The sequence below is a fragment of the Rutidosis leptorrhynchoides genome, chromosome 11 (genome assembly GCF_046630445.1).
Source record: "Rutidosis leptorrhynchoides isolate AG116_Rl617_1_P2 chromosome 11, CSIRO_AGI_Rlap_v1, whole genome shotgun sequence".
Lineage (NCBI taxonomy): Eukaryota > Viridiplantae > Streptophyta > Magnoliopsida > Asterales > Asteraceae > Rutidosis > Rutidosis leptorrhynchoides.
This window is the reverse complement of record NC_092343.1, coordinates 227,667,553-227,681,658: the sequence shown is the minus strand read 5'-3', so window position 1 is coordinate 227,681,658 and position 14,106 is coordinate 227,667,553. Positions and strand designations below refer to the sequence as shown.

General features: G+C 33.8%; 1 non-coding gene across 1 annotated transcript; it reads left to right on the top strand.

The window, feature by feature from the left end:
* Positions 1-13,144: 13,144 nt before the first annotated feature.
* LOC139879113 (small nucleolar RNA R71) lies at positions 13,145-13,251 on the top strand. Its single transcript, XR_011769967.1, has one exon. It is a non-coding gene; the product is annotated as a small nucleolar RNA R71 (small nucleolar RNA).
* Positions 13,252-14,106: the final 855 nt, after the last annotated feature.

Below are 14,106 nucleotides of genomic sequence, written 5' to 3'. Positions count from 1 at the left end.
AAGTCATATCTACCGTTTAGGTATTTATTAGGTTTCTATCTGCTTTACTTTCAGTATATCAACTGTAATGCTGTATAATGCTTGAACTGATATGATCTCATTAGTATGATGAAATGCTTGTTAGTTTTCATTTAAGGTTTAGCCAACTTAAACCAATGGACTCCTTCCTTTTTTGATCAGTGTTCAATCAACACGGCACGGTGTTATTCAATTAACCAAAGTGATAACGAGGGTTAGGATTAGAGCTCAACTCACTAATAAACCTAGTACCTTACTGAGGATAACCTCCAAGGTATAGCTACCTTTCAATTATTCAACTAAGTGACATACTGATGTTAAAGCTAAGGGGTATAAAATACTATTAAATTTTACAAGGAAATACTATTAAATACGATACAATTTTACTCAAGATATTTATTTATTTATTGAATGGATATACTTAAACCTTGCTACAACATTTATAGGCAGTGTACCTAATCGTACAGTAGTGTAGTTTTTAGTAAGTCCGGTTCGTTCCACAGGGAAAATCTTTTAATCAAAGCTTAACGCTGTATTAGTTTTATTTTATAAAAATACAAATATATATATAAGTAATATTATTATTATAAAGGGGGGGGTTTTTACCGTTTAATGTCCGGTTTGTCGATTTTAAAACTTTAGTCGCAGTTAAAACAAAATGTAAAATATTAAATAAATAAAAGACTTAATTTAAAGCGTAAAGTAAATAACAATAATGAAATTGCGATAAATAAAAGTGCGATAAAATAAACTTGCTATAATTAAAAAGTACGATAATTAAAAGTGCAATTAAATACAATAACAATAAATAAAAGTTCTATAATTAGAAGTGCAATTAAATATAAAATAAAGGAAATTAAATATGAAATAAAAGAATTATGCTTATTTAAACTTCCGTAATCATGATGTTTGACGTGTTGATTTTAGTATTATGCCAATGGGTTAATTGTCCTTTGTCCTGGATTATTTAATATGTCCATCTAGTTTTTGTCCATAACAGTCCATCAGTCATAAATATAAAGTGCGAGTGTCCTCATCAAATTATCCTTATACCCGAAGTTAAATATTCCAACTAATTGGGGACTTAAACTGTAACAAGGTTTTAATACTTTGTTTAATAATTACACCAGGATGTCGACTGCGTGTAACCCAAGGTTTTAATACTTTGTTATCAATTATGCCAAGTGTCCTTGTACATAATTTCACCCCTGTTTTAATAATTCTAGTGACTATTAATCCATTCCCGTTTCCGGTTAAATGAACGATTATTCGTACATATAAATATCCCGCCCATCGTGTCCGATTGAGTGTATATGGTTATTTATAGGGACGTCAAATTGCAAATATTTATATTAAAATTAACAAACTATCATTTAGTTAAACAAATATAAAGCCCATTAATAGCCCATAGTCTAATTTCCACAAGTGTCGTTCTTTTGTCCAAACCCCAATTATGGTACAAAGCCCAATTACCCAATTTTAATATTTTTAGCCCAACATCATGATTACTTCAGATTAAATAAGCATAATAATAACTTAGCTACTAGACATTAAATTAAAAAGGTTGAACATAACTTACAATGATTAAAAATAGTGTAGCGTTACACGGACAGAATTTCGACTTACACCCTTACAACATTCGCTAACACACCCTTATTATTAGGATTTAAAATTAAAATTAAAATTAAAATTAAAATTAAAATTACATATACATATACTACGTTTGAGTGAAGAAGAAAAAGATGTGTTTTGTGTTACACCAAAGCTCGATTTTTATAGGCCTGTGATCTGGAAAAGATGCTCATGCGATCGCATGAGCTTTACCCTTCAAGGCCATGCGATCGCATGGCCAGCTGGGGAGACTCAAAAGTCTTTGTTTTTTTATGCCGACGGTTTTTAAATATAATATAATATATATATTAATTTTAAGAATTAATTATATATTATATTATATTCATGTGCATAGTTGACTTGAAATTTTTAGTCCGTTGCGTCGAGCGTTGACAGTTGACTCTGGTCCCGGTTTCGGATTTTTGAACGTCCTTGCGAATAATTTAATATCTTGTACTTTGCGTTTTGGATCTTGTACTCTTGTAATTTTGAGACGTTTCTTATCAATAATTGGAACCTTATTGATTGTATTTTGTACTTTTGAGCTTTTTGGTCGTTTGCGTCTTCAATTCGTCGAATCTGTCTTTTGTCTTCACCTTTTATTATTTAAACGAATATCACTTGTAAATAGAACAACTGCAACTAAAAGCTTTTATTTCTTGAGGAATAATGCTATGAAATATATGTTCGTTTTTAGCATTATCAAATATTCCCACACTTGAGCGTTGCTTGTCCTCAAGCAATATCGTCTTGAAATACTAGAATCACTTCTTTATTCTTCACACTTTGTACATCAGTGATTTCAATACGGCGGTATATAAACAATGGTAGTAACGATGTGGTTTACAGTCTCACATGACTTATGAAAATTTAGATCCTTTAGGAAATTGGATCTTTATGAAAACATTTGATTTTTTTTGAAAATTAAATCTAGCTTTTACCCTAGATAAGTTTTCCGGAATAACCCTTTACCGGCGTTTGCAAAATATTTTTGTGGGTTTGGTGGTTTTCATATTTGAAAATTTTAGCTTAAAACTTGTGGTTTTGTGTCACCCACTTGCTAACCTTGTATTAGTAAAGCAACACGTCTAGTATACTTGCTCCGTATATTACCTTTTGGTAAACTACCGTCCGGTTGTAAAGGAAAGCGTTGAACAAGCAACTGTTAAGGCAATGTCCCTTGACATGCTTTAAATTATGGTCTATAACGTGTCGGATGCAATTACTATCCTTGGTAGGAGCAATAGTAAAGCTCACCCTTATGATTTTTCAGTCTGGCACAAGGTCCTGTCTTTGACCATGCTATGCAACCACCGTTTTTACGGTTGACACCCAATTTGGTTCAGGTGACCTAATGAATTTCAGGTGAATTCCTAGGATTTTACGTTCAATGGTAATGAACGCATTGAAAATGGGTTTTCAGAAAACAAATCGGTTTGTAATTTTGATCAAAATATTTTCTCGTTCAAGCTCGAGTTTAGATATCATTGAATTCCATGAGTTTATAATTCTCAATCTTTAAGGTCAATCTCTAGGATTGAGTAATATCAGTCTTAAAAGCTGATTTTTGATCTTTAAAGGAGATTATCCTTTCTGGGGATCTGATTTATTAGTCTTATCAAGCTAATTTGCACGGTGCCCCCCCATTGTACGAGACAGATCCTCTCATGGTTAGGATAAGTCTGACCACTTGGCGACCCTGTTTGATGCTGAGGTCCGTGGATTTTCTGCTGATTTTAGAGATGACTTTTCTAGATTTTTCATCAACCTACAGCCGGTCTGGACGACAACTTCATGACCTTAATCAAGAAGTGCGTTTCTTTTATGAAAGACTTTACTTCCTTTTAACGATGGAATTGATTCATCGTGTAGATCCATCTCTTCTTTTCTTTCATCGGGTAAAACAGTTTAGTTTAGTCCAAAGCAAAAGTATCTTCAATTATTTGTTACAGAAATATGTGACATATGTTTAAGATAACTTGGTAATTTTTCCCACACTTGGCTTTTATTTTCCTTTTTATTGTCCTCTATTCCATTTTAAATGAATTTTAACATTTTGGTTTGTTTCTCAATTTATGTCCTTTCCGAGGTAACAATAATTTCGGTGTTAACACCTAGTTTTATCGTTCATAAATATGTATAAACATGATTTTGAGTTCATTTAATTGAAAATTTTGAAAAATTTAACTAGAATTGGGTAGTCAGTATATAAGACTAGGGCTGTTCTTTATTATCAGAGAGCACTAGATTCTAATACAACTACTACTTTACTAGTATTTCTAATGGTAACCAAGTGTATAAAGTAAAATTTTAAAAATCCGAAAGAATTTAACCTCTTCCCACACTTAAGATCTTGCAATGGCCTTATTTGCAAGAAATCAGTAACAATTTAAATTATTGAGGGTGATTAGTGTGAAAATGATTAAATTTTACCAAAGTTTCCAAACATATTGGCGTTTGTTTGCTGAATGATAAATGGTGCATATCATTTGTTCATTCCGTCTGTTGTTACATCACATTTATTTGTCATCTTGTCGTCAAAATTAGTAGCTTTTGCTGAACTTAATGCCAGTCTTTGAAAATGCGCTGTTTTACCCTGTTTTGTACAATTTACAATATACATACATACAAATATAAACATGCATGGCAATTTGAAATGGGACTTAATATCCCACTTTCAAATCCTAAATGTGAAATATTAGTACACAATAATAATAAAAATGATAAAGATTACATAAGTATATTCAATAACATAAGTTTAAACATGAATAAGTAAAAAGATAAAAACATAAAAATCATATAAATAACCAAATGGAACCAAATCAGTCTGGATAGGGGTTCCAGTTCATCTCATCAGGTGGGTTCCATTGTTGGTTATAGGTGTTCTGTTAGGCTTGGTTATAGTCATACCGGTTAAAGGGTGGTCGGATATCGGGGCTGTGTGGCGGAAAATGAGCAGGTCGAGTAGGTACATAGTTATTTGGTACCTGATATGATAGCTGGCTCATGATTTGGTGCTGATGAACTACCCAGCTATCGTGTTGGCGTCACCTATAATCCTCGTATACTCGCTCGGAGTTCCACTGCTCATACATACTATGTCTGGCCGCGTTCGTCATTGCTTCCTCATCTATACGAACGTGGACGTCAAGAATAGCATCTTGAAAGACATCCCTAATGTCTTCCGCCTCCTCCATTTCCTCATCTGAGCCTCTCTCTACCTGAGGATGAGATCCCTCATAGGGTACTGCCTGGTTACGTCTACTTTTCAATACCTTAGCACCCACATAAACTTTCAATCCTAAGGGCTCAACATGTTCTCTACAAAGCTGTAATGGACCCCCTTGGTTCCTATCAACACCTAAATACTCTCCAATGAGAGTAACAAAAATACCTCCTCCTATTATACTATTCCCTCTACCATTTTAGATAAATAAAAAGCAACACAGTAAGGGATATTGACAAAGCTTCTAGGATCTCGAATACACTTTAGGTAGAATAAATCATGTAAGGTAATTTTTTCTTTATTGTGACCTCTCTTTGTAATCGAGTTAGCTAAAAATCTATGAATAATACGAAGCTCGGCTCTGTCAATATGTGTATAGGAGTGTCCTCCTGCTCGTGTAAAAACATCAAAATGTGACATACGCCTCCAAATGGCGTCAGCATCAAAGTTACTATCTACCCTTTCACCATAATGAATCAAATTTGTACAATCGGGTAATAGCAACTCACCAGGAGTATATATCTGTAAGGCCCTGGTCATGTCCAGCATGGACATTTTGTACATCCTACCGCCAAGAATAAACCTAAGAAATCTTGTATCATATATTCTAACTATATTTGTATCAAGTGATACAGTACTCATCAACTCAACACACCATTCCTTATATACAGGTCTACGAATGGTGAAAAGACGTTCCCAATCTGTAAAAGAAGAACTGCCATACCTTTGTACCAAAAGCTGTCTAACACGGTCAGCTAAATGGACCGTTTCCAAAGGGGCCCAATCGATTACCCTTGGCACCTCTACATTTTTTGTTACCAATTTGAATTTGTTCCTTTGATATGTCTCGTAATCTCTCCATCTCCTATCAAATCTTAGATTAGGATGCAGAGTGTGCTCAGGAATCGTTGAGAATTCTACTGGCGGCCTCATTGGGAATACTATGAATTCATCAACAAACTGTACCGGATCATAATAAGGTATGTGCTGATCAGACTGTTGTTGTGGTTCTTGTTCGTGTTGCATTTCTGGTTCTGGTTCTGGTGCTGGTGCTGGTCGTCTAGATGATGATGCTCCTGAACCTCCCGTATCGGCTTTCTACAAAACACATTAAACATAAAATTTGTGCATCCAAATATGCATTAGTGTTAGCAAAATAACAACTTAAAACAATAACTATAACATGTTAAATCAAAATTAAACTTATACACATTTTCACAATTTTTCACAATTCTACACTTTTCAAATAAGCACATATGAAAATGTATGCAAAATTCATAAGCATTTAACTCAAATAACATGTCAAAATAGTCATTACTAATAATTAAACAAGTCTCAAATGGCAAAAATATCAAATTAATCAAGTTCATGAATTTTGGACTTAAAAAGTCCACTTTAATCTCCAAAAATCATGTTTAGGATCAATGTTTGGATCATTTAACTATCTAAACATGTTACACTACTCAATTTAGCAAAAATTCATGACAAAAATCGGCCATAACCTGTTTATATCAAAAAGCCCCAAATTGCTCAAGAACATAAACCCTAAATTTCTAAAAATTTTGAAGTTTTTGGCTTCAAATCATGTTAAATAGCATCAATCTAGGTTATACATGCATAAAATACTAACAATTTAACACTAATTACACTAGAAATTAACAAAATTGCATTAGGTAAAAAATTGGTAATTATCACAAAAACTAGGAATTTATAGAGTTTAGGGGTGTAATTTTTACCATTTTGCTGAAGAATGAGAATCTAGGCATGATTAGAGCAAGAAAAATAACGAATTACGGTAAAAAATGGCGAATTTTAGAGAGGATTTTGGGGTTGGTTCGTGTTTGTGTGAGTTTTGTGGATGAAGAACAGAACAGGCGACTGATGTATCAGGCCTGATTTTACTCTCCATGCGATCGCATGGAGGGATAGTGGAAATTCCATGCGATCGTATGGATACCCGACTACAGTGATTTCTGATTTTTTTTTTTTAATAAAACCTTATACTTTATAAAACTTATAATTAATTAAATTTTAAAAATTTTGTTTTCCTTTAGGAGCGAGGGCGTTTCGGATCGTTGTCCTAGTCTGTCCCTCGACAAAATTTTAAAATTTGTCAAATCAAAGCGCGATTTTTAAAAGTAAAGATTTTTGGGTTTTTTAATGTTTTTGGCATACTTTAATTCAATAAGATTAAAAATAATGATAATAAAAATTCTCGTCCCTCCCTCGGGTAAAGCAATTTCGGTTCAACGACCTAGTCTTCAACTCACGACGAATTTTAAAAAACATATTTTTAACTTAGCGAAATAAAGTAAATTTTTGTTTTTAAATTCACACCAAACTTAAATTTAAAATGCATAAAATTAAAAATTCACACCAAACTTAATTAAAAATTTATATTATAAATTCACACTAAACTTATATTATATTTTTGTTTTTATACATACAAACTTATATTAAAAAGATTAATTTTTCAAATATTTACAATTTTAAATATATTAATTTTAAAAAGTTTATAATATTATTTTAATTTTTATATATTAATTTTAAAACATGGTAAAAATAAAATTAAAAATCTTTTTGGCTTTTATCCCACTTTAATCAATCAAATATTATCAAAAATATACGCCCCTCTTTTCGGTAAAGTAATTTCGGTTCCATGACCTAATTTAACTCATGACGAATTTTTGAAATATTTTGGGTTGATTGATTAAAGATATTTATACCTTAAGAATAAACGTTAAATTTCGCAGTGATGTAATAAATTTTTGAATGATATCAATAATTTCGGTCGCCAAACCTAATTTTATTCAATACCAATTTAATACTTTATAGCGAACAAATTAGCGTTTATTATCAAAAGGTTAAAAATAAAAATAAAAAATAAAAACTGTACAGACTTACCTGTGAGATAGTATTCTTAGTGATACGATCTATCCCATTCATAAGATAGTCGGTTTAATTGATTTTCCATGGCTACATAGGTGTAACCTCGAGCATTCAGTGTTTTTTCTTCTAAACATATGAACGGTCCGTCTCTGCATAAAGTAACAAATTCGGTGTTTGAATAGGTTTGATTATTTGAACATTTACCTCCATGTGACCATTTTCCGCATTTGTGACATCTTTCTAGGTGTCGTGCTCTTCTTTTCACTGTGGATTTTGATTTTCCTTTACCAAATTGTAACTTATTATCTTCGCATCTGGATTCTTTTCTTACTCCGTCCAATCTTTCTCTGATTACAGATACTAGTTCACTCGGAAGTGTGTCATTATTACGTTTAGTGATCAAAGCGTGTAGCATTAGACCATGGTTTAGTTCACAGGAAGTCTTCATTTCCTAAAAAAATAAAAATTCAGAATGGGGGGAGAAGACTAGTTCTTTAGGGTCTGCTAGGGAAAGACCATTCGGGTTCCATTTTCGAGAACTACATGAAAACAGACAATCTAACTCTAACAGAAATACATAAAATCTTAAAAGATTTGATTCTCCCCACACTTAGTTAGCTGTGGTATCGAAATTGTGATTAACTTCGTTGTCGACTTCCATCAGACTATCTATGTAATGTTTAACTCTGTGACCATTAACTTTAAATTCAATTCCATTTGAATTTATTAATTCTATCGTTCCGTATGGGAAAACTCTTTTGACTATGAATGATCCAGACCATCTTGATTTCAATTTTCCAGGAAATAGCTTGAATCGTGAATTGAAAAGAAGAACTATGTCTCCTTCTTTGAATTCTTTTAAACTTCTGATTCTTTTATCATGCCATTTCTTTGTTCTTTCTTTATAGATTAACGAATTTTCGTATGCTTCATGTCTTAATTCTTCTAATTCGTTTAATTGACTTAACCGTAGACGTCCAGCTTCATGTAAATCAAGATTACATGTCTTCAAAGCCCAAAATGCTTTGTGTTCAATTTGTACTGGAAGATGACATGCTTTTCCATAAACGAGTCTAAAAGGTGTGGTTCCAATTGGAGTTTTGTAGGCTGTTCTAAAAGCCCAGAGTGCATCCTCCAATTTAATGGACCATTCCTTCGGATTTGATCCTACGGTTTTTTCTAGAATACGTTTTAAAGCTCGGTTGGTATTTTCAACTTGTCCACTTTTTTGTGGATGATATGCGGTGGAGATTTTATGAGTTACTCCATATCTTTTGAGAACTTTCTCAAGTTGATTATTACAGAAATGAGTACCCCGATCACTTATTAAAGCTTTCAGCGTTCCAAACCTTGCAAAAAGACGTTTTAAAAAGTTGACTACAACTCGTGCATCGTTAGTTGGGAGAGCTTGTGCTTCCGCCCATTTAGATACATAATCAATGGCTACGAGAATATAGAGATTATTATGAGATTTTGGAAATGGACCCATAAAGTCAATACCCCAAATGTCAAATACTTCACATACTTGAATGACATTTTGTGGCATTTCATCACGTTGACTTATTTTTCCGGCTCTTTGACATGCATCACATGATTTACAAAGAAGGTGTGCGTCTTTGTAAATTGTAGGCCAATAGAATCCAGCATCATAAAATTTTCTTGCTGTTAGTTGTGGCCCATAATGCCCTCCTGTTGGTCCTGTGTGACAATGGTTTAAAATTTTACTAGCTTCATCTCCGAATACACATCGGCGTATTATTTCATCTGGACAACTTTTAAACAGATGTGGATCTTCCCAGAAATAGTGTTTTATATCACTGAAGAATTTCTTTCGTTTTTGGTACGATAATCCTTTTTCAAGGAATCCACATACTAAATAGTTTGCATAGTCTGCAAACCATGGAATTTCATTATAATCTATCTTCAATAGATATTCATCAGGAAAGTTGTCTTGTATGGCCAATTCATTTAGAACTTCTAATTCAGGATTTTCAAGACGAGAAAGATGATCAGCGGCGAGATTTTCTGCTCCTCTTTTATCTCGGATTTCAATATCGAACTCTTGTAAGAGTAAGATACAACAGATTAATCTTGGTTTGGCATCTTGTTTCGAAAATAGGTATCTAAGAACAGAATGGTCGGTATAGACTACCGTTTTTGCTAGAACGAGATATGAACGAAATTTGTCAAAAGCAAAGACAATAGCAAGGAGTTCTTTTTCAGTAGTTGTATAGTTCGTTTGTGCTCCTTGTAACGTCTTACTAGCATAATATATAGGTTGACATCGTTTTTCAATCCTTTGTCCAAAAACGGCTCCCATTGCAAAATCACTTACATCGCACATTAGTTCAAACGGCAAATTCCAATTCGGTGTTATCATGATCGGCACATTAGTGAGTTTCTCTTTAAGAATATTAAAAGATTTGATGCATTCATCTGAAAAGATGAATGGAGCATCCTTTTCTAGGAGTTTATTCAGAGGAGTGGCAATTTTAGAAAAATCTTTTATGAAACGTCGGTAAAAACCGGCATGCCCTAGAAAACTCCTAACTCCTATAACATTGGTGGGATGTGGAAGTTTAGCAATTACATCTACTTTAGCTCTATCCACTTTAATTACTTCTTTTGAAATTTTATGTCCAAGAACGATGCCTTCTTTAACCATGAAATCGCATTTCTCCCAATTAAGTACTAGATTTGATTGTTCACATCTAATAAGCATTCGTTCCAGATTAACTAGACATGATTCAAATGTATCACCGAAGACTGAAAAGTCATCCATGAAAACTTCCATGCATTCTTCTATCATGTCGTGAAAAATCGCCATCATGCACCTTTGAAAGGTTGCAGGGGCGTTGCAAAGTCCAAATGGCATGCTTTTGTAAGTAAAAGTACCATAAGGGCACGTGAACGTGGTTTTCTCTTGATCTTCGGGTGCTATTGGAATTTGAAAATATCCGGAAAATCCATCAAGAAAACAATAGTAACTGTTTTCGGCTAATCTTTCCAACATTTGATCAATAAAAGGTAAGGGAAAGTGATCTTTTCTGGTGGCGTCATTTAATTTTCTATAATCAATACATACACGCCATCCTGTTACAGTCCTAGTAGGAATAAGCTCATTTTTTTCATTTGTAATGACAGTCATGCCACCCTTCTTAGGCACGCATTGAACTGCGCTTACCCATGGACTATCAGAGATTGGATAAATTAAACCTGCATCTAGCAGTTTAATAATTTTTTTTAACTACCTCTTGCATATTAGGATTTAGTCTTCGTTGGCGTTGCACATACGTTTTATGACCTTCTTCCATAAGGATTTTATGTGTGTAATACGAAGGACTTATTTCTTTAATATCATGAATTTTCCATGCAATGGCTGGTTTATGAGCTTTCAACACAGAAATGAGTTGTGATTTTTCATTTTCAGTAAGAGAAGACGATATTATTACAGGTAATTCAGATTCACCATGTAAATAAGCGTATTCCAAATGGTTTGGAAGTGGCTTTAATTCTAATGTCGGTGGTTCTTCTATCGATGATTTATATCGATATCTGTCTTCTTCTTTTAGCATTTGAATTTCTTCTGTTGTTGGTTCATATCCATTAGCTATTAGTGTAGCTAACATTTCAGCTTCATCAATTGATTCATTACCTTCTCCTAAAGAACATTCTCCTGTTCCTTGTAATTCTGGAAATTCTTCTAACAATTCTGCATATGAATCTATAGTTTGAATATAATAACATGTATCATCTGCAGATTGCGGTTGTTTCATTGCTCTATCAACTGAAAAGGTAACACTCTCGTCCTCTATACTTAGGGTCAATTTCTTACCGAACACGTCTATCATTGCTTTAGCCGTGTTTAAGAATGGTCTTCCTAATATGAGAGGAACTTGAGAATCTTCTTCCATGTCCAGAACAACAAAATCTACTGAAAATACTAAAGTACCAACTTTAACTAGCATGTTCTCCATTATCCCTCTAGGATATTTTATTGATCGATCGGCTAGTTGTATACTTATTCTTGTTGGTTTCAATTCTCTAAGGTCTAGTTTAGTGTATAGTGAATACGGCATTAAATTTATACTAGCACCTAAGTCTGCCAATGCTTCTATTGAACTAAGACTACCCAGAAAACATGGAATTGTGAAACTTCCTGAATCAGATAGTTTTTCTGGTATCTTATTCAACAGCACTGCTGAACAATTAGCATTCATAGTAACGGCCGAGAGTTCTTCCATTTTCTTTCTATTTGAGATTAGATCTTTCAAGAATTTAGCATATCTAGGCATTCCTGAAATCACATCAATGAAAGGAAGATTTAGATTTATCTGTTTAAACATATCCAAGAATTTAGATTGCTCGGCTTCAAGTTTCTCTTTTTTCATTTTACTCGGGTAAGGAAGTGGTGGTTGGTATCGTTTAACATAAGGTTTAGCCTTAACTGTGTTATCTTCATTAACCTTTTCAACTACCGGTTCTTTTTCCTTATCTTGATCAGGTTGTGGTTCTTGTGGAGTAGGAATAGCTTCATCAGAAGTTACAGGTATTTCAGGTGGTTTAAGTGTTGTACCACTTCTTGTGGTAATGGCTTTAGCTGTTTCATTCCGGGGGTTAGCATTTGTATCACTAGGTAAACTTTCCGGTTTTCTTTCACCTATTAACCTTGCTAGGTTACTTACTTCTTGTTCCAAGTTTTGAATAGAAGTTTGTTGATTTCTAAATTCTTGAGCATTTTGTTCATTAGTTTGTTTTTGAGATGTGAAAAACTGCGTTTGAGTTTCAACTAGCTTTGTCATCATATCTTCTGAATTCGGCTTTTTATCATCGGTTTGTGGTGGTTTGTTTTGAAAATTAGGTCTTTGCTGATTGTAAGTATTATTGGATACTTGTTGATTGTTAGGACCTTGTTGGTTGTTGTATGGAATATTTCGATTATAATTCTGGTTTTGATTGTAGATCGGTCTTGGTGGTTGATAATTATTCTGATAATTATTTCCAGGCCTTTGGTTTAGGTATGAAACATGCTCTCTTTGTTCCATTGTTAATTCAACACCGAGACAATCTTTTGTCAAATGTGGTCCTCCACACTGCTCACAACTAATTCGTATTGAGTGGATATCTTTAGTCACCTTTTCCATTCGTCTCTCGACAGCATCTATCTTTGCGGAAATGGAATCTAAGTCATGGCTAGAATCGGCTCTAGCTGCTTTAGATGATCTAACGATATCTTTTTCTTGGTGCCACTCATGTGAGTGGGAAGCAGTGTTATCAATAATTTTGTAAGCATCAGTTTTGGTTTTCTTCATAATAGAACCACCAGCTGCTATATCGATGTCTTTTCTTGTAGTGATGTCGCATCCTTGGTAGAATATTTGTACTATTTGACAGGTGTCTAAACCATGTTGCGGACATCCTCTTAATAACTTTCCAAATCTTGTCCATGCCTCATATAGAGTTTCATTTGGTTTCTGTGTAAACGTAACAATTTCTCCTTGAAGTCTTACGGCTTTAGATGCCGGAAAGAATTGTTTAAGAAATTTTTCAACTAAAACGTCCCATGTATCAATCGCCCCTTCAGGTAACGATTCCAACCAATCTTTGGCTTCTCCCTTTAAAGTCCAGGGAAATAACATGAGATATATCTGTTCATCCTCCACTTCTCAGATTTTAAATAGAGTGCAGATCCTATTAAAGGTACGAAGATGTTCATTTGGATCTTCCTTCGACGCACCACTAAATTGGCATTGATTAGTCACCATGTGTAGAATTTGTCCTTTGATTTCATAATCTGGCGCATTAATGTCTGGATGAGTAATTGCGTGACCTTGGCCAGTGCGTTTAGCTCTCATTCGGTCTTCCATACTTAAAGGTTCCAGATTTTCTATAATTAAATTTGTTGAATCTGAATCACTAGAGGATTCTGATTTAATGGTTCGTTCCTCAACAATCTCTGTTTGAATGATTGGTGGTTCTGGAGGAAAAATTAATGGTTCAGGATCTACGAATTATCCCTGAATATTCCCCGGATTCTCAATTGTGAGGTCGGGTTCAAAAAATGGATTATCGGAAATTTGAATTGGAGTACTTGGTCGACTGGATGACGATTTTAAAGAAAAATCAACGGTGGTAATATTTGCTAGATGTCTTGATCTAGTTACAGGTGGTGAACGTACAAAAGGTGGTGAACGTCTTGCTCGGTGCATTCACTGAATATCCTATTAGTTTTTAAAAGGAAAGAAAAAATTATATAAGTTATCCAATTAATAGACTTTTCTGATTTTGCTCACGTTTCGAATAGCCAAAAGATGCAGCAGAGGGGCAGGATTTGTTTGGTCTCAATATAATTGAGGACTGTT